Here is a 21,552-nt window from a genome sequence, read left to right as displayed (position 1 = left end):
TCTTATAGGGACCCCTCACCACAATGGCTCCTTCTCCTACTCTCCACTTACCCCTTCCTAATCAGCTCCACTTCCCCTTGAACCGTATAGCTGAGGTGCCTCTCTAGGAGATCCTGTCTGCTCCAATCTGTAATTCTAGGTCTCCTGAGGCCCAGGATACTCTATAGATGAAACTCTAGTAGTAAGTGGTCCTCGGGCCTATTCATTCAGGTTCAGGGAACTCAAGCCCATTAACTATAACTGGCAAAGGGTGTGTGAGCGAAGAAGGAAGGGATGTTTCTTTAACCCTGTCATGGCCACCAATGTAAAAAACTGTATAAGTGCACATTGATATTGGTTTCCATTTGAATGAAGAGGAAGATGGAAATGATAGCCATCATTGCAAATATTAAATTTATCAGGTTCTGTGATATTGATTCCAGTTGGCTCTCTGTTAGTTTAACTAACTGTTTGACTAACACTATAGCAACAACATATGAATCAGAGCCACTGGCACCTCTCTGTGCTTTATAACAGGAATGATGGTACTGGTTATTTTGATGGAGGCTTAATTAGAGGCTATCACTCAGGAAACCAAGAAAACTTTCCATTCAACACAGACGCAGGAATCTAACCCTTTTAAAAAAGTACAGCCAGATTTGGAATGTCTGCATTTAACTTCAGCACCTTTCCAAGCCTATCATTAGTGTCCCAAGTGCAGCTAAATCGGTCACCCTAGAGCTGTGTGTTTGTGTCAGCGTGTGCCCGTCTGGAATAGCAGCCAACTCTCTCACTTAACCTGAACCAGCCCCGTGACTCACTTGACCCTATTGCCCTCTTCTCGGAGGCCTGCGTTTGGCGTACATGTCCCGGAACATTCTATACACCAGTCTGGAAGTGAAAGACAGCGAACATGGATGATCACTCATTCCCCACACCCTCCTCTTGCAGCTGCCTGAAGCAAATTGCTGGAATATTGGCAAGTGGCTCCCCCAACTTTAAAATTAAACCATCATTTTATTTTGCTGCCATCAGTGCTGAGGGGCTGTAAATCATAGGGTGGTCAGAGAATGAGCGAGAAATGGAGAGACAGAGAGAGATGCAGTAAGGAGCTGATAGAGTGTGGCTTGGGCAATTAGCCTTTAGAGTGAGTTGGTTTGTTGCTCATTCCAGTGGAGAAAATCCCGCTGTAATTTTAGAGTCATAGGGTTGTAGAGCATAGAAACAGACCTTTCAGTCCAACTCGTCCATGCTGACCAGATATCCTAAATTAATCTACTCCTATTTGCCAGCACTTGGCCCATATCCTTCTAGACCCTTCCTATTCATTTACCCATCTAGATGCCTTTTAAATGTTGTAATTGTACCAGCCTCCACCACTTCCTCTGGCATTTCATTCCCTACACACACCACCCTCTGCATGAAAAAGTTGCCCCTAGGTCCCTTTTAAATCTTTTCTTTCTCACCTTAAACCTATGCCCTATAGTTTTGGACTCCCCACCCTATGTACCCTATCCGTGTCCCTCATGATTTTATAAACCTCGATAAGATCACCCTTCAGCCTCCAATGCTCCAGGGAAAACAGCCCCGGCCTATTCAGCCTTTCCCTATAGCTCAAATCCTCCAACCCTGGCAGCATCCTTGTAAACCTTTTCTGATCGCTTTCACATGTCACAACATCTTTCCTATAGCAGAGAGACCAAAATTGAGCATAGTATTCCAAAAGTGGCCTCACAATGTCCTGTACAGCTGCAACATGACCTTCCTATTCCTATACTAATAAAGGCAAGCACACCAAACACCTTCTTCACCACCTTCAGTACCTGCAATTCAACTTTCAAGAAACTATTTTTGAGAGCCTGACAGTGTTTAAATTCACTAACCAGGCTGTATGACAGCAATGGGATGTCACAGTGAAAGGTTTTGGATTGAGAGTGGGGCTGGATATCCAGCCATTTACATTATAGTATGGGGTTAATTTCATAACCACAGAGGGTACCGCATTGACCACAGATTATCTCGATGGTCTCGTTGGCCTGGGAAGCTGGGTTTGCAGGGCACAGATTTGGACCCAGTATTACAATTGGAGCTCTAATCCTCTGATAGGCCCACTGTTTTCACCTTAAAAGGGGCCTATAAACTGCAACACCATGAGGGATTCTGGCTGCATTGCAGGGTAACCATGTGACAAGGTCCCAATACTGAGACCATTACCATCCCTGCACTGGCAGCTCAGGGGAATGAGAATCAGTCACAGAGAGAGAAAAATATGCAGAATCCCTGACAGACTATCTCACTACCAGCAACGCATTGGGATTTCAGTCAGTCTCCTTGTCTAAGGTCTCATAGTCTATGTTAATAGGGCTGGCCTCTGGTTGAGATTCAGCTTGTCTTGGGGTTTTCCTCTAAATTGCTTGAGAGGTGTTTGGAAAGAAATTTGCTGCGGCAGCCTCTTTGATCACATGGGCTTGATGGCTCTCTATGAGGCAGACTGGTCAAAACAACCATCTTCAGGCTTAGACTTCAAAGTAACTCATTAATATTGGATGCTGCTATATATGGTGATCATAGACTCCCTAGGTTCTGATCCACGGTTACATTAGGGAAGGACTAATCAAGCTTCTTGATATGTTCATTTTCATATGCTTGCGCAAGTCTTCCAGAGTGAGAGAGCACTAACTCCACCCAGACTGTGCTGTTTGTGTTCAGGGATGTGTAGCTCCATGACATCATCACAAGGTTGCTCCAGGGTCCTGAAGGCCTTACCCAACACAGACATTAGGCAAAGCGGAATCAAGGCTGGGTTTAGGCCCTGATTTTGAATCACTCTTCAAGTTGGATAGATCCAGTGAAAGATGTGAGTATGGTGGGACCAATGGGGTCAGTGAAGTGAGCATTTTGTTTAATAAGGATTTGGTGGTATGCTGAGGTAACTGTTGTGTTATAGAAGCATTAGGAAGTTAAGGAAATATATTCTCTATTAGAATTTGAACCCAGGCTCTTGCTGAGTGACTATTTCTTTGTGCAGATAGATCTCGGATCTATTCTCATTACACCAGGTGAGATGAAGGGCTGGCTTGATGGAGGTGTTAAAATTATGAAAAGAGGGGGCAAATTAGAAGGAGACTGATTGTTTCCAGTGGTGTAATTTTGTAAAAAAGTTTGCAGTTTGGAGCTGATTAATGGCTTGAAGCTGTCAGAGATTCCATGCAAGGACTGCCACAAACACTACTTAGGACAAACAGGAAGAAAGTTAGCCACCAGGATACTCAAACACCAGCTAGCCACTAAAAGACACGACCCTCTCTCCCTCGTAGCCCTACACACGGAGGTAAAAAACCACCATTTCGACTGAGACAACACATCTATCCTGGGACAGGCTAAGCAAAGACATGCCAGAGAATTCCTAGAGGCCTGGCACTCCAACCACAATGCCATAAGCAAACACATAGATCTAGATACCATCTATCAACCCCTCAGAAAATGAACAGGAAATGACATCACCACAAACCCCAGGAACCCCATCCAGGAGAAAGATATAAATAGAAAGCAGGAGACAACAGCTTCGCTTCACTTGGAGGTCGTCACTGATGATGTTACCTAGCCAGGTAATGAAATGTCTGGATATCAAACCTACAGCTCAGTGAGCAAACCTACACCCCATGAGTCTTTGACAATGCTGTATATGCTGAGTTATTGACATATGCAAGAAACAGGGCACAATGACTCCATTTGCTTAGCATTTCCTGGTAACACTTTACATTTAAAGAGGCTGACTCAGGGAATCCTCCCGGTGGATAACACGCATCACAGACATTTCCGTAACACACTCACTCAGCACAGGGCAGCACACAATGATGGACTGTGATTAACACAGCACCATCTTACCAGGGATCATCCATCATTCTCTTGCTTGTAACTATTTCATCATTACAGTCTCTGGCTGCTCAGTACATGCTGACCTCAGGTTGCCCAGTCCTGATGTAATATGGGAATCTCTTATCAACGGATGTATCATTATCACTTGCCATTTCAAATTGGCTGTAATTTTGCAATTCCTTCCATTTATTTTCCTATTCTTTCAACCACACCATCCACCTAATTCTCCTTCCATCTAATCCCCCTACTTAATCCATTCCCCATCCCATCTAAACTTAAAGCCCTACTCCATTTCATCAATCCAAACCTTCTAACCACTACCCTCCTTGCACCTCTCCAATCACTGTATTAAACTGTCGTGAGGTTTACTGTTCCCTGGACAGGTACAACATGAGGTTAGATGCAGAATAAAGCTACCTCTTTAAATTGAAAGTAAATTTCCCTCAATACTGTACCCAACAAACATTCCCAGGACACATTCACTACAGGTTTGGATACAATGTGAACCTTCCTCTACACTGTTCCCATCGTAACACCCAGGACATGTACAGCACGGTGCTAAATACAAAATAATGGTTTCCCTACTCTTCTAAACTGAAGACAAAGTTCCCTCTGCACTTTCCTACAAAACACACCCAGGTTTATAAAATCATGAGGGATATAGATATGGTTTCTTTTCACTAGGGTGGGGAATTTCAAGACGAGGTGACATATGTTTAAGATGAGAGGAGAGAAATGTAAAAAATTACCATGAGGGTCAAATATTTCAGGTGAGGACAACTCACATGTGGAATGAACTCCCAGGGAAATAGTGGATGCAGACACAGTCACAATGTTTGAAGGACACTTAGATAAGTACACAAAAAGGAAATGTTTGGTGGGATATGGGCCAGTAGCAGGGAAGGTGGGACTAGTTTAGCTTGGGATTATGTTTGGACTGGATTGCTTCATCTGAAGGATCTGTTTCCATGACTCTGTGGCTTTATGGGTTCATCATGGGGTTAAATACAGTGTAAAGTTCCCTTGACACTGTCACCATGAAACACTCCCAGGATAGGAACAGCACAGAGGTAGATATAGTGTAAAGCACTCTCTGATTCTCTCAGTATCTTTACTGAGTGACCCAATGAACTGGAGACAGGATGGGACTTGCTTTACCTCACGGAGTCTCCAGAACTAGAATAGAAAGTCACAATGCTAATTATTCATTGGAATGCAGTGTCCTGGTGTGATTGATGAGGGATTTGCCTGATCATCTACGTTCTGGTCCGAAGTTGTATACATTCACCTGGACTGTCTCAGACTCCTCCCTCCCCTTCCTAGACCTTTCCATTTCTATCTCGGGCGACCGACTCAACACAGACATCTATTATAAACCGACTGACTCCCACAGCTACCTGGACTACACCTCCTCCCACCCTGCCCCCTGTAAAAACGCCATCCCATATTCCCAATTCCTTCGTCTCCGCCGCATCTGCTCCCAGGAGGACCAATTCCAACACCGCACAACCCAGATGGCCTCCTTCTTCAAGGACCGCAGATTCCCCCCAGACGTGATCGACGATGCCCTCCACCGCATCTCCTCCACTTCCCGCTCCTCCGCCCTTGAGCCCCGCTCCTCCAACCGCCACCAAGACAGAACCCCACTGGTTCTCACCTACCACCCCACCAACCTGCGCATACAACGTATTATCCGCCGCCATTTCCGCCACCTCCAAACGGACCCCACCACCAAGGATATATTTCCCTCCCCTCCCCTATCAGCGTTCCGCAAGGACCACTCCCTTCGTGACTCCCTTGTCAGATCCACACCCCCCACCAACCCAACCTCCACCCCCGGCACCTTCCCCTGCAACCGCAGGAAATGTAAAACTTGCGCCCACACCTCCACACTCACTTCCCTCCAAGGCCCCAAGGGATCCTTCCATATCCGCCACAAGTTCACCTGTACCTCCACACACATCATCTATTGCATCCGCTGCACCCGATGTGGCCTCCTCTATATTGGTGAGACAGGCCGCTTACTTGCGGAACGCTTCAGAGAACACCTCTGGGCCGCCCGAACCAACCAACCCAATCACCCCGTGGCTCAACACTTTAACTCCCCCTCCCACTCCACCGAGGACATGCAGGTCCTTGGACTCCTCCACCGGCAGAACACAACTACACGACGGCTGGAGGAGGAGCGCCTCATCTTCCGCCTGGGAACCCTCCAACCACAAGAGATCCAAGATGGCGATGATCTGAGAGGATTGCATTGCAGAGCTCCGCACCACAGTACCTGCAGGACAAACTCATTCCTGATGAAGGGCTCTGGCCTGAAACGTCGAATTCTCTATTCCTGAGATGCTGCCTAACCTGCTGTGCTTTGACCAGCAACACATTTGCAGTTGCCACTACCTGCAGCCAGTTCCAGATGCCTGGACAGGAAGATGGAATTCCCCAGCTAGAGTACAAAGCTCTTTTCAGTTCCACAAAATCGTTGATCATTTTTATGCCCTGATAAAAATCTATTGCAATACTTAGCACTGAGAGCCTAGGGGCAAGTTACAAGATTTATCTCCTAGCTTTCTGTTCATCTGTGAGTTTTCTGTATAGGTGAGTGACTTTGAAGCCTCCTCTTCCCAAAAGTAGTGCTTAATGAGCTTGTCTTGTCAATGTCAGTCCTGTGCTTCCCATCTCATTTTAGTCGTGTCTATAATCTTACACCAAATGTATCTGTGAATGTGGTGATGAGTTGGATTTTGAGCAGGAGTGTCTCTGAACCAAACTAATTTGAATAATAAATAACATTCCATACTCACGTTGACCATACATGACAAATAATTGGCCTGATTGGGGAAAGGCAAGATACTTTGAAGTCAATCTATAAGAAAGTGGGAAAATGTGACAGACAGTTGAAGCAAACTTTGCACATTTGCATGGCAGAGTGTTTGCTCAATAGTTAGGCATGCTTTACAGTAAGAGGCTTACTGGGGAAATGCTCAGAGTTGAAAATATGTTGCTGGAAAAGCGCAGCAGGTCAGGCAGCATCCAAGGAGCAGGAGAATCAACGTTTTGGGCATGAGCCCTTCTTCAGGAAAGGGCCGAAGAAGGGCTCATGCCCGAAACATCGAATTTCCTGTTCCTTTGATGCTGCCTGACCTGCTGCGCTTTTCCAGCAACACATTTTCAACTCTGATCTCCAGCATCTGCAGTCTTCACTTTCTCCTGGGGAAATGCTCAGTCATCTTCAGATTTTACTGGGACAGAGAAATGAGATAAAGGAAATGAATGATAAGTGACATGTTCTGAGCTGATGAGAGAAAGTGTTGAAGGTGATGTCGAGAACACGGTAGTCACCACCAATGCTCCTGAGATGACTCTTGCCATCCTGACCTCAGATGGGAGAGTTATGGAAGGTTTGAAGTGTTTATACTCCTACAGAATTGGAGGCCACAATGTAGCACCTGATCAATGCTTTCCCTCATGGTTTATTGGCTCAACGGAATCAGGATGAACTGGAGATCAATCAACCTTCTCGTTAGTTCATGAGAGAATTCTCCCTTCCTTGTTTCCTCCCTCACCTTCTCCCATGAGCTCCTGCAGATCTCCGTAATAGCTGATCATTGTAGCTCTGCTTATTCCTCAGTTCTTTATACAAAGGCACCTCTCACCTACAACACCATGGCCACCTCAGGAGTACATGTTGCTCTGGAAACGTACGCATTCACAGGCATGTTACAACCTGGAGCTAATGATTAATGATGGTGGGGAGCGATGCCCTGTTGGTATTATCACTGGACTATTCATACCAAATCCCAGGGAATGATCTGGAGGCTGAAGTTGGAATCCTGCAATGGCAGATGGTGGAATTTGAATTCAATAAAAATTTGGAATTAAGGGTCTAATAATGAGCATTAAACCAATACTGAATGTGGAAAAACCCATTAATGTCCTTCAGAGGAGGAAATCTGCCAATCTTACTTGGTCTGGCAGTAATGTGGTTCACTCCTAACTGCCCTCTGGGCAATTAGGGGTTGGCAATAAATGCTGTCCCACCAGAGATGGCCACATCCCGTGAATGAATTTTTAAAATGTGAGGGTAGAGACCTGAATATTTTTCCAGTCTATGGCTGATCAGGGATCTTTTACTGCCTGCTGTGAGCTGGGAGGTTTTACAAGTTGATCCTCATTGGCTGTGTTAGGAGCGCACGTTCTCTTGAGCCAATCAGGACCTGCAGTGGGCCAGGAGGTTTTGGACTCAGAGTCAAGGACAGTACCTGCTGCTCCACTTGTCTGATTGTCATATGTGGGCAATAAAACTGACCTGCAGTCTTTTCAAAGTAACCAAAGTTTTCTAAACATTATCAGACAAACTTTGAGGCTGGGTCGCAGAAAAAGATACTCGGACATGTAATTGAGAGCTTGGCTCCCGATATACATTCTCAGGGGTGTCTAAGAAGAAGAAATGGAGATGGGGAGATTAGCTAATGAGGCAGAGGAGATAATAAGGCAAATTCTAGAGCAAAGGGCCAGATAACTAAAGGCATGTCCACCGACAGTGGCCTGATCAAAATCAAGAATGATCAAAATACCATACTGGTGCAATACAGTCAACCAGTTGTAAGACCGAAAGAAAGAGTAGTTGAAAGACTGTTAGTCCAAGACATTTCAATGCACTGTGTAATTCTGCCCTACAATATGACAGCATTGTATAATACAGTTTCCGATATTTCTTTTGGTCCATGGCTGAACAGAGATTTTTATAAACACACCAAGTCTGAGCCTTCAATTCACACTGTGATTGAGTCCTTGTGCCTAGTTCCAACGAGTAACTGCTAAGAACTGTTAACTATCTCCTGGATATACATGGGTCCTCCCTCACAATTTTCAAAGAGAGATTTCAATTAGATCAATGGGTGCAGGCTGACATTGTTACGTGGGACATCTTAGAAAAGGAGTGAAAAGTGAGAAGCTATAAGATACTAAAAGGCCACAAGGGTCAAACACAGAAAATCAAAATTGGACTGAGTTTTAATTAAACTGAAATCCTTGTAGTTTTTTTCGGTATCCTGAGTAATGATGGTAAATCACAGGAGATTGGGGACTTTCTGTTGTTCCCCGAATAACAGGTCTTAGCAACTTGTCCCATTGTGGCTGTGCATCCTGAGCACACTGTGAGCTATGAAGCAGCAGGTGTTTTACTTGGGCTTTCAATGTAGTCCCACATTAGAGATTAGTTTGTTAGACTAAAGCACGTGGGATTGGGGTAACATGCAGAGAACTGGTTAGTGCAGGAAACAAAGATTGGGATTGAATGGAAATTTCTGGAAAGGCTCAGCAGGTCTGGCAGCATCTGTTACTCTCCTTCAAGATCAGCAAGGCCACCTAGTGTGGAACTGCAGGAGATGGAGGAGATGCTAGTCAGGTATTTTACATCAGTGTTTACTGTGGAGAAGTTTATGGAAGATAGCGAATGTGGGAAAACAAATAGCAGCATCTTGACAAATGTCCATATTATGGAGAAGGATGTGCTGTATGTCTTAAAACACATAAGGGTGGATAAAACTCTGAGACCTGATCAGGTGTGCTGTAGGACTACGTGGGAAACTGGGGAAGTGATTGCTGGATGCCTTCCTGAGATATTTGTGTCATCGGGTGAGGTGCTGGAAGATTGGAGGTTGGCTAATGTGGTACCACTATTTAAGAACAGTGGTAAGGAAAAGCTAGGGAACTATAGACCAATGAGCCTGGCATTGATGGTGGGCAGTTGTTGGAGTGAATCCTGAGGGACAGGATGTACATGTATTTGGAAAGGCAGGACTGATTAGGGATAGTCAACATGGCTTTGTACGTGGGAAATCACTAACTTAACTAAGCATTTTGAAGAAATAGTGAAGAGGATTGATGAGAGCAGAGCGGTGGACGTGATCTATTTGGACTTCAGTAAGCATTCAACAAGGTTCCTCTTGGTAGACTGGTTAGCAAGGTTAGATCACATGGAATACAGGGAGAACTAGCCATTTTGATACAGAACTGACTCAAAGGTAGAAGACAGAAGGTGATGGTGAAGGGTTACTTTTCAGACTAGAGGCCTGTGACCAGCGTAATGCCACAAGAATTGGATATGGGCCCACTCCTTTTCATAATTTATATAAATGATTTGGATGTTAATGTAAGAGCTATGGTTCGTAAGTTTGCAGAAGACACCAAAATTGAAGTGCAGTGAACAGTGTAGAAGGTTACCTCAGAATACAATGAGATCTTCATCAGATGGGCCAATGGGCAAAGGAATGACAGATAGGGTTTAATTTAGATAAATGTGAGGTGCTTCATCGTGGAAAAGCAAGTCAGGGCAGGACTTATACACTTTATGGTAAGGTCCTGGGCAATGTTACTGAACAAAGAGACCTTGGAGTGCAGGTTCATAGCTCCTTGAAAGTGGAGACATAGGTAGATAGGGTAGTGAAGAAGGTGTTTGGTATGCTTGCGTTTATTGGTCAATGCATTGAGTGTAGGAGTTGGGAGGTCATGTTGCTGCTGTACAGGACTTTGGTTAGGCCACTTTTGGAATACTGCATGCAATTCTGGTGTCACTGTTGTGGAAGGATGTTGTGAAACATGAAAGGGTTCAGAAAAGATTTATAAGGATGTTGCCAGGTTTGGAGGATTTGAGCAATAGGGAGAGGCTGAATTGGCTGGGGCTGTTTTCTCTGGAGTATTGGAGACTGAAGGGTGACATTATAGAGGTTTATAAAATCATAGATGGGCTTGGATAGGGTAAATAGACAAGGTCTTTTTCCCAGGGTGGAGGAGTCCAAAACTAGAGAGCATAGGTTAAAGGTGAGAGACAAAATATTTAAAAGGGACCCAAGTGGCAACTTTTTCAAACAGAGGGTGGTGCATGTATGGAATGAGCTGCCAGACGAAGTGGTGGAGGCTGGTACAATTACAACATTTAAAAGGGCATCTGGATGGGTACATGAATAGGAAGGGTTTGGAGGGACAGGGGCCAAGTGCTGGCAAATGGAACTAGATTAGGTTAGGATATCTGGTCAGCATGGATGATTTGGACCGGAGGGTCTGTTTCTGTGCTGTACATCGTTATGACACTGTGACCCTCCACAGATGCTGCCAGACCTGCTGAGCTTTTCCAACTATTTCTGTTTCTGTTTCTAGTTTACAGCATCCACAATCCTTTCGATTTTTATTGGGAATAAATGGGTTTATTTCCAAGTCGCAGGCATGACTAGAGGGATATGGCAGGGATCAGTGCTTGGACCTCAGCTAATCACAATATATATAATAATTTGGATATGGGAATTAAATGTAAGGCCTCCAGAAAGGCAGGTAACGCAAAGCTGGGTAGGAGGGTGAGCTGTGAGGAGGGTGCAGAGATGCTTCAGTGTGATTTGGACGAGTTGAGTGATAGTAACTGATGACAGGGAGCAGCGCTCCGAAAGCTAGTGCTTCCAAATAAACCTGTCGGACTATAATCTGGTGTTGTGCGATTTTTAACAGAATAATATGAGTAAAGTTATCCACTTTGGTCACAAAAACGCTGAGACAGGTTGGGAAAGGGAGATGCAATGAAACCTGGGTTCTTGTACACCAGTCACTGAGAGTGAGCAGGCAGTGAGGAAGGGAAATGGTATGTTGTTTGTTATAGTGAGAGAGTCCAAGTACAGGAGCTGGGATGTCTTGCTGCAGTTGTACATAGTCTTGGTGAGCGTACCCCTAAAGGATCATGTGCAGTTTTGGTCTCTTTATCTGAGATGGAATGTTTTGTGTATGGAGGGAATACAATGAAGGCTTACCAGACTGATGGCAGGATTGATGAACGACAGGGTCAATTCAGACTATATTCACTAGAACTTAGAAGAATGAAGAGGGAATCTCATAGAAACCTATAAAATTCTACCAGGGCTAGACAGAGTGAAAATAGGAAGAATGTTCCCGATGACCAAGGAGTCCAGAACCAGGAGCAACATCTTAAGGATGCAGGGTAGGTGATTTCAGGTTAAGATGAGGAGATATTTCTTCCCTCAGACAGAGAGGAGCCTGTGGATGTTTTTGCCACAGGAAGTGGAGGTTGAGGTTAAAACATTGAATGCTTCAAGGTGGAGATAGATATAGTTCTAAGGGTTAAAGTTCAAAGTGTAATGGCAGGGGCAAGTGGGAACAGAGGACTGAGTTGAATCGAAACAAAAACTGCTGGAGATCACAATGGGTCAGGCAGCATTCATGCAGAGAGAGTAAGCTAATGTTTCAAATCTAGATGTCTCTTCATCAGAGCCGCATGATCAGCCCCGATCATATTGAATGGCAGTCCAGAACAGATGGGCTGAAAGGCCTACTCCTGCTGTTATTTTCTATGATTACTGTTCCCTGTGTTGCTCAAACAGTTCCTTCTCCACTACCAGAGATTGAGAAGATTATTTTCTCAATGTCTAGGTAGACAGGGTTTGAATCAAACCATCTGGGTCACCTGATTGATGTTGATTTAACGACAGGTCTGTCTAGAACATAGAACATAGAAAAGTACAGCACAGAACAGACCCTTTGGCCCACGATATAGTGCCGAACAATATAATAACTTAACCAATGCACCCCTCAACTCACAAAGTCAATGAAATGCAGTAAACATGTGAGACTATCATTTGATTAACTCTTAAGTTAAGAAGTATGGATGAGGGATTCAGCAGCAAGTGATTGATTGATTGACAAATCATCACCGCTGAGCAAGAAACTTGGCGTGCCACTTGTGAAAAGCATAAAAGGTGGACCCAATTGTTCCTGAAGCAAAATGGCCCTCACTAGATTTCTCGTCTGATTCCATCACTGCCCATATGACTCAGACTCCTAAAATTAAGCACAGAACTTTTCACATCAGAAATCTGAAGCAAACCCAAAGCTTCTGGAGAAACTCAGCAGGTTTGACAGCATCTGTGGAGAGAAAGCAGAGTTAACGTTTCAGGTCCAGTGACCCTTTAGCAGAAGATTCTGCCCATGGTGTGCATAGGAAGGCCAAACTTGGGTTCGTTAATTTGAGCAACCCGAATAAATTGGTTCAATTTGATTAATTAAATCAATCCCTGATTATCCATGTGATGTTCCCTGGATGATAGGGGAATAGCTGGGACATTAACATGTGGGATACAGCATTAGGTGGAATCTAGAGAACACTGTGTGCATTGTGCTAAGGGACATGTACCATTTGTAATTAACCAGAGATACTATCCGTGCTTTTCGTACTTGCCGTACTTTAGCCCCATTTGGATTTAATGAGTGCGGTTATTGGATTCTGAAAGGTGTAGACCACCGGCTGCTTTGGGTGTCTGAATCAATTTAAAATAGATTTTGAAAATGCATGCTGTGGAGACATGAGAATGTTAATCTATGAATATCTGCAATCTGAGCTTAAGGGAACTCTTGGATGAGGTTGTGTTAATACTGTACACAACGGTGGTCAAGGAGATTTCTGTTGTAATAGTTATCCAATAATAGCTACGAGTTTTATGACTGGCTGTGGGTTTATTTATAAACAATAGGGGAACTTGCATTTTATAAAAAAATACTTCAATGTGCTTTATAACAGGGACTGATTCTCAAAAGAATGACTTTAATTGTAAAGAGCTTTGGGACACTGTTAGACATTGCTAAAGAAGAGCGTCTTTTTAAAAAAGATTGTGTTTGTTGACAGTGCTAAAGTCACCATTTCCACATCTTTCCCCATTTTCTTTCCTTAAGTCAATGCAAAGGGAGATGGGAATGCAAATAATAGACATCAATCACAATCTCTCATTTTACACCATGCGCCAAAGTTCAAATCCACACATTTTGATCTCCTGCCCCTCAGATGCTGCCTGGCCTGCTGTGTTTTCCAGCACCACATTTTTCAGCTCTGGTACTCCAGCATCTGCAGTCCTCACTCTCTCCTCGTTGATCTTAACCTTACTGCGAATCCTCTTACAAGGATGCCTTCCTTGAAGAAGCTCTCCTCCTCCCTCTACAAGGATCTCAGTGAGTCCCTCTCTCTCTGCACCCCCCACCAGGTCATCTCCTCTGCCCTGAAGCTCTTCAGCCACGTCCTGAGACAAACTCGCTACTACAGTCCCATCTCCTTCCTCAGCACTTGCCTACGGCACTGACTGACCCCGTAGGGACTCCAGACTACATTCAAACCAACACAATTTGGACCCAACCAGGACAACCACTGCCTACAACAAATCTGAAGCCTCCAAAAACAGACCTTCATCTGGATCCTCCACTCCACACTCACAGCCATGCACCGCCACCTACACTTCCTGCAGTCAGCCCTGCTCCAGCTCAGGACAACACTCTCCCAGACCTGCAAAGGACCTTTGCTGTTCTTCATCCTCAGAAGGATTCATACACTGAACAAACGTTTTTTCCTAGCCCTAACGAACATCAAAGAAAGTAAATACAACAAACTTTCATGTACTCACCCCCACACTCCGGATTCCTCGACCGTTCCAGAACCTTCTCGCGACCTCCGGAACCACTCGGGCGCCATTGCCCATGTGGCCGCTGCAGCCTCCACCGCCGCGGTGAACGGTGACGTCACTTCCGCTGGGACATTGACCGCCTCAACCTCTCCACCCCTCCCACCCACTCCAATCTCTCGCCCTCACAACACGCAGCCCTCCACACCAACCCCAACCTCACCATCAAATCAGCAGACAAGGGAGGCACAGTGGTAGTTTGGCACACTGATCTTTACACCGTTGAAGCTAGACCCCACTGGTCCTCACCTACCACCCCACCAACCTCCATATACATCGCATCATCCGTCGTCATTTCCGCCACCTCCAAACGGACCCCACGACCGGGGATATATTTCCCTCCCCTCCCCTATCAGCACTCAGGAGCGACCACTCCTTCTGCAACACCCTCGACAGGTCCACATCCCCCACCAACCCAACCTCCACTCCCGGCACCTTCTCCTGCAACCGCAGGAAATGCAAAACTTGCGCCCACACCTCTCCCCTCTCCTCCCTCCAAGGCCCCAATAGATCCTTCTATATCCGTCGCAAATTCACCTGCACCTCCACACACATCATTTACTATATCCACTGCACCCGATGTGGTCTCCTGTACATTGGGGAGACAAGCCGCCTACTTGCGGAACGTTTCAGGGAACAGCTCTGGGGCACCCACACCAACCAACCCAACCACCCCATGGGTGAACACTTTAGCTCCCCCTCCCACTCCGCCAATGACATGCAGGTCCTTGGCTTCCTCCATTGCCAGACCCTGACCACACGACGCCTGGAGGAAGAGCGCCTCATCTTCCGCCTTTGAACCCTCCAACCACACGGGATGAATGTAGATTTCTCCAGCTTCCTCATTTCCCCTCCCCCCACCTTATCTCAGTCCCAACCCTCGGATTCAGCACCGCCCTCTTGACCTGCAAATTTCTTCCTGACCTCTCTGCCCCGCCCCCTCTCTGGCCTATCACCCTCACCCTCACCTCCTTCCACCTATCATATTCCCAGCACCCCTCCCCCAAATTCTCTCCCCCCCTACCCTTTATCTCAGCCCACTTGGCACATCAGCCTCATTCCTGACGAAGGGCTTGTGCCTGAAACATCGATTCTCCTGCTCCTCGGGTGTTGCCTGGCCTGCTGTGTTTTTCCAGTGCCACATTTTTCAACAATAATCAAAATTGCCCCAGTATGCACCAATTCCCTTCTAACATGGTCGGCTTTACAACAACTCATACTGATAGAGCATGTCCAACATAGGCATGATCCTAAAGTACTTCCCCAGGAATGATGGGAACCAAGTTAGAGATGAAGAAGTCAGACGAGATGCCACAAACCTCATTTGAAAGGAGAGGTCTGGAGAGATGTGGTAAAATGGAATGTTCACAGCAAGTGTCGCAGAGAGTGATTTGGAAATGATTTGATTTGATTTATCATTGTCGCATGTACCTGAATACAGTGAAAAGTTCTGTTTTGTGTGCAGTATGGACAGACCACACCATACACAGGGCATTAGGGTAATAGAACAGAGCAAGGAATACAATGTTATGACTGCAGAGAAGGCACAAAAAGAGACCAACAGTAAACTTAAAATTTGAGAGGCCTGTTCAGAAGTCTAATAAGAGCAGGGAAGAAGCTGTTCTTGAATCTGTTGGTATGTGTGTCCATACTTCTAAAGATGACAATGCAGGATTTAATGTAAGAGGAATAGGGGAAGAATGTAGAATACAGGATGGGAGGAAGCTCTTTGACAATTCTGCTTTTATAATAAGGAGACTGGTCTTCATAATGTTGATGTATGGAGACAGGATAAAGATGAAGACAATCATGGTGGAAGAAGCAATAAAAGAAATGTAGACATTAGAGCAGATGAGATACCCCATTGAGTCATAGAGTCATAGAGATGTACAGCATGGAAACAGACCCTTCGGTCCAACCCATACATGCCGACCAGATATCCCAACCCAATCTAGTCCCACCTGCCAGCACCCAGCCCATATCCCTCCAAACCCTTCCTATTCATATACCCATCCAAATGCCTCTTAAATGTTGCGATTGTACCAGCCTCTGCCACATCCTCTGGCAGCTCATTCCATACCCGTACCATCCTCTGTGTGAAAACGTTGCCCATTAGGTCTTTTATATCTTTTCCCTCTCACCCTAAACCAATGCCCTCTAGTTCTGGACTCCCTAGCCCCAGGGAAAAGACTTTGTCTATTTACCCTATCCATGCCCCTCATAATTGTGTAAACCTCTATAAGGTCATCCCTCAGACTCCAAAGCTCCAGGGAAAACAGCCCCAGTCTGTTCAGCCTCTCCAATAGCTCAAATTCTTCAACCTGGCAACATCCTTGGAAATCTTTTCTGAAATCAAACATAGAGAGGAAAAATGCTCTGGTCTGGGTGATAAGAGATTAAATTACTTATAGTGTGGAAACAGTCCCTTCAGCCCAACAATCCACGCTGACCCGCCAACCACCCAGACCCATTGCCCTGCCTCTAACACTATGGGCAAGTTAGTATGGTCAATTCACTTAACCTGCACATTTTTGGACTGTGGGAGGAACTCGGAGCACCCAGAGGTAACCCACACAGACATGGGGAGAATGTGCAAACTCCACACAGTCAGTCGCCTGAGGCGGGAATTGAACCCAGGTCTCTGGTGCTGTGAGGCAGCAGGGCTGACCACCGTGCCGCCCACAATTACAATTGCTATTACAAACACTGAAAAAAAAAATCACTGGGCAGGTAATTACTGTTATTAAAATGAGCAATAGGAAACCTCTAGATAAATATTGATTAATCACCCTAATGTCAATGGTAGGAAAGATATTGGAATCCTCAATCAAACAGTTGGAAACTGAAAATATAGCAAAGAATTTTTGGCATAGAAGGGAATATCAGGCTTGACCAAACGTAGTCATGAGAAAGCCAGCCATAGGCCAAGGAGAACCTCCTTTAATCAGAGAGTGGTTAGAATGTGGGATGTGCTTCCACATGGAAATAAATGATGAAGGGAGTGAATGACAAGAGGGGGAGGTGAATAGGAGGATATCCTGATATTGTGAGCTGAAGAGAGTGTTGACAGATTCCCATGTGAAATATAAACAGTAGCTATCCCCAGTTGAACCAAGCAACTTGGTACTATGCTTTAAGCACTTTGGATACATCTTTTAAAATTAAAAATCAATCCATTCAGAAATGTTAAGGCATACATCTGGAGCAGGTGGGACTTGAATCTAGGTCTCCTGGCTCAGACATGACCACTGTATCACAAGACCTCTTTGTTGGGAACACTTGGTAACTCTGTGTGATATCAGCTGCAGTATGTCAGTCAAGTGATGGACAAAGTTCCTCAAACTCATCAGTTTTGACAGACAGGTAGGTACTACAGCTGGAGCCAAGTTGATACTGAGAGAGAAGCAGAAGTAAGAACTTGAAATGTTGGAAAGATGCAGAATAGTTAATCTGTCAAGTCTTGTTTATCATTTCACATATGCAAGTCTCCACCTTGAGGGTGTGTGTGTGTGTGTGTGTGTGTGTGTGTGTGTGTGTGTGTGTGTGTGTGTGTGTGTGTGTGTGTGTGTGTGTGTGTGTGTGTGTGTGTGTGTGTGTGTGTATATGACATGTATTAGAGTGTGTGTATAGGGTGCATGTGTTTGAGTATGTATGTAAGTGTATTTGGAGGTGTGTTGTGTGTTTGAAAGTGTGTATATCTGAGGGTGTGTGACTGTGAGTGTATTTGGCTATGTGTGTGTGAGTGTAGCACGTAGAACATAGAACCAACAGAGCACGCAAGGGATCTCTGAAATCAGGGTTCTTAGCAGAGACAGGAATGCAGAGACTCGAACAAACAGCATTGACAACAATCCAACCCAATGTTTGGGTCTGCTACGTGGATGACACCCTCGTCATCACTACTTGAAACAAATTAGAGGAAACCTTCATGGTCATCAATAATAACTTTACTGCCGTAACATTCACTAAAGAGGAGGAAAACAACAACAAACTGCCATTCCTAGATGTCACAGCAGAACAAACAGCCAATGGGGAACTTTAAACCAGTATCTACAGGAAAACAACACATACAGACCAAATACTTAACTACAGAAGCAATCATCCCAACGTCCACAAATGAAGCTGCATTAAAACATTATTTCAACGAGGCACCACACACTGCAACACACAGAGGAACTACGCAGAGCAGAGGAAAATCACCTATACAGTGTGTTCAAAAAGAACGGGTATCCAATGAACACAGACCGCTGATTTCTCAGCAGCAAACCCAAACAAGCAGACGGAACACATCCAGAAACCCTAGCCACTCTCCCCTACATCAAAGACATCTTGAAAATGACTGCCAGGCTTCTCAGACCACTTGGCATCATGGTAGCCCACAAATCCACCAACACACTAAAACTGCAGCGAATGAACTTTAAAGACGCAGTTCAGACAACAAAAAAACTAATGTCATTTACAAAATACCTTACAAGAACTGTAACAAACACTACATTGGACAAACAGGCAGAAAACTAGCCACCAGGATACATGAACATCAACTAGCCATAAAAAGACATGACCCTCTCTCACTTACTTACATACAGATGAGGAAGGACACTACTTCGACTGGGATAACACATCCATCCTAGGACAAACCAAACAGAGACACCTTAGAGAATTCCACGAAGCATGGCATTCCAACCAGAATTCTATCAAAAAACACATTGATTTGGATCCAATTTACCACTTCCTGAGAAAAAGAACAGGAAATTACATCACCACAGGAAATTACATCACCGACCCAAGGAAACCTAAACACATAAATAGAAAGTGGGCCATACCACCAATGCTTCACCCGGAGGCTCACTGATGATGTTACCTAGTATGTTGATGAAATGTCTGAAAACGAACATTCCAGCTCAGTGAGCAAACCTATAGAACACATTACAGGCCCTGCGGCCCTCAATGTTGTGCCAGCATTTTATTTTACTCTAAGATCAGACTAATCTACATACTCTACATTGTACCATCTTCCTTGTGCTTGTCCAAGAATTGCTTAGGTGTCCCTAATGTATCTGACTCTGCTACCACTGCTGACAGTGCATTCCACACATCCACTACTCTCTGTGTAAAGAACCAACCTCTGACATCTACCATAAACTTTCCTCCAATCACCTTAAAATTATGCTCCCTCATGATAGACATTTCTGTCCTGGGAAAATGTCTCTGTCTATCCAATCTATCTATGCCTCTCAACATCTTGTAGACTTCTATCAAATTACTTTTCATCCTTCTTCGCTCCAATAGGAAAATCCCTAGCTCCCACAACTTTTCTTCATAAGACATGCGCCCCCAGTCCAGGCAGCATCCTGGTAAAATGCACCGTCTTGAAAACCTCCACATCTTTCTAAGAATGAGACAACCAGAACTCAACACAATATTCAAAGTGTGGTCTTACCAGGGCTCTATAGAGCTGGTGTGTGTGTGTGTGTGTGTGTGTGTGTGTGTGTGTGTGTGTGTGTGAGAGAGAGAAGGTGTTGGAGTTTTAAAAGTTCTGGAACCCATTCTGAGTCGTCTACATAACGTCGCCCTCTTTGAGTGGCACAAGGGTGAGTTCCAGAAAAGCTGGCACCACCTGGATGTGTCCAGTCTTTTGATTGGTTTTGCAATTGGCACCAGTTGTGTAGGCTCAGGAGGGCCCAACATAATAACAACCATATGATTGGTTCCTGGGCAAGTGGCTACAGGTTTGTGTGTGAATAATGCAGCAAGAATTCCAGACACAGCCGACTGTATCTATGGAGTTTGCACATTCTCCCCGTGTCTGCATGGGTTTCCTCCGGGTGCTCTGGTTTCCTCCCACAATGCAAGGATATGCAGGTTAAGTGAATTGGCCATGCTAAAATGCCCATAGTGTTCAGGGTTAGGTGCATTAGTTGGGATAAATATGGGATAATATGGTAGGGAATGGTTCTGGGTGGGTTACTCTTCGGAAGGTCAGTGTGGACTTGTTGGGCCAAAAGGCCTGTTTCCACACTGTGGGGATTCTATGATTCTATGAAGAAAACAAGAGAAGGCATCCAGCTCTCCTCTCCATTCTATGTAGAGAAACAAAAGAAGATCGCTAGTAGCTAACTACTCTCCCTCAGCTGTTCTCCATAAGCTGTTCTCCCTACAAATCCTTTATAGAAATGGAAAAGAGAAAGAAAACATCTTCTGAGGCATTGAGCAGGCACATTTTCAACAAGTGAATGGAAGATTGAGAATTGGGAAATCCACAACATCACATCATCAGCAACAAGTGGGAAGACCATCAGGAATAGGAACAGAATTAAGCAATTTGGCATTTGAATCCACTCCAACATTCAATCATGGCTGTTATGTTTCTCAACCTCATTTTCCTGCCTTCTCCCTGGAACCCGGTCCCCTCAGTAATCAAAAACCTATCTAAGAATGTCTTAAATGCACTCAATGACTTGGCCTCCATAGCCTTCTGCGGTAGTGAATTCCACAGATTCCCCACCCTCTGGCTGAAGAAATTCCTCCTCATCACAGATCTAAAGGGTTTAATTCTAGAGGAATTGAAATAAGTTAAAAGTAAACAGACGGCATCTGTGATCTGGACTGGTGCCCAAACTGGGCTTCTCTGATTTTTGTTTTCTTTCCCCACCCAGAATCCTTGTGCCCTGTCTTGTCTATATGTGTCTGGATCAGTGGTGCTGGAAGAGCACAACAGTTCAGGCAGTATTCAAAGAGCAGCGAAATCGACGTTTCAGGCAAAAGCCCTTCATCAGCAATAAACCTCGTTTTTACCTTGTCTAAATGTGTGTCTGTTGGTATGTGTATGGAAATTTTGAAGAATAGAATGGTCGAGTTTTCGGGTTATAAAGTTCACGATTCATGTTTCATTTTTGCCATTGGTTAAAAACAGCGTGGATTTAACAAACAGTTATTTTCTTGTTAATGAAAAATAATGAAAATATATTTTCTTTTAACCCAAATTAGACAATTAGGCAAAATTGGGCAATTTGGTGGTTTAAAGAAATGTTTTACATTTGTGCCAATCTTGTGAATACTGCAGCTTGACTTCCAGCAATTCCTGTAAGACGTGATAGTGTGAGTGTATGTGAGTACTTTCGTACACATGAGGGTGTATGCTTTGTTCGCAATATTCTTATCAATGCTTTCACAACCTCATTATACC

At 44.7% G+C, this 21,552-nt stretch overlaps 1 long non-coding RNA gene across 1 annotated transcript in view; it reads left to right on the top strand.

Moving 5' to 3' along the window:
• LOC132825744 (uncharacterized) overlaps positions 1–21,108 on the top strand; it is a 45,081-nt gene extending 23,973 nt beyond the window's left edge. Inside the window, exon 3 of the long non-coding RNA XR_009645811.1 lies at positions 21,023–21,108. This is a non-coding gene — a long non-coding RNA (uncharacterized LOC132825744). The remainder of the gene's footprint in view (positions 1–21,022) is intronic.
• The last annotated feature ends 444 nt before the right edge of the window (positions 21,109–21,552 follow it).

This window comes from Hemiscyllium ocellatum, chromosome 21 (genome assembly GCF_020745735.1).
Source record: "Hemiscyllium ocellatum isolate sHemOce1 chromosome 21, sHemOce1.pat.X.cur, whole genome shotgun sequence".
Taxonomy (NCBI): Eukaryota; Metazoa; Chordata; class Chondrichthyes; order Orectolobiformes; family Hemiscylliidae; genus Hemiscyllium; species Hemiscyllium ocellatum.
Note: the sequence above shows the minus strand (reverse complement) of the source record. Positions and strands in the feature narration are given on the sequence as shown.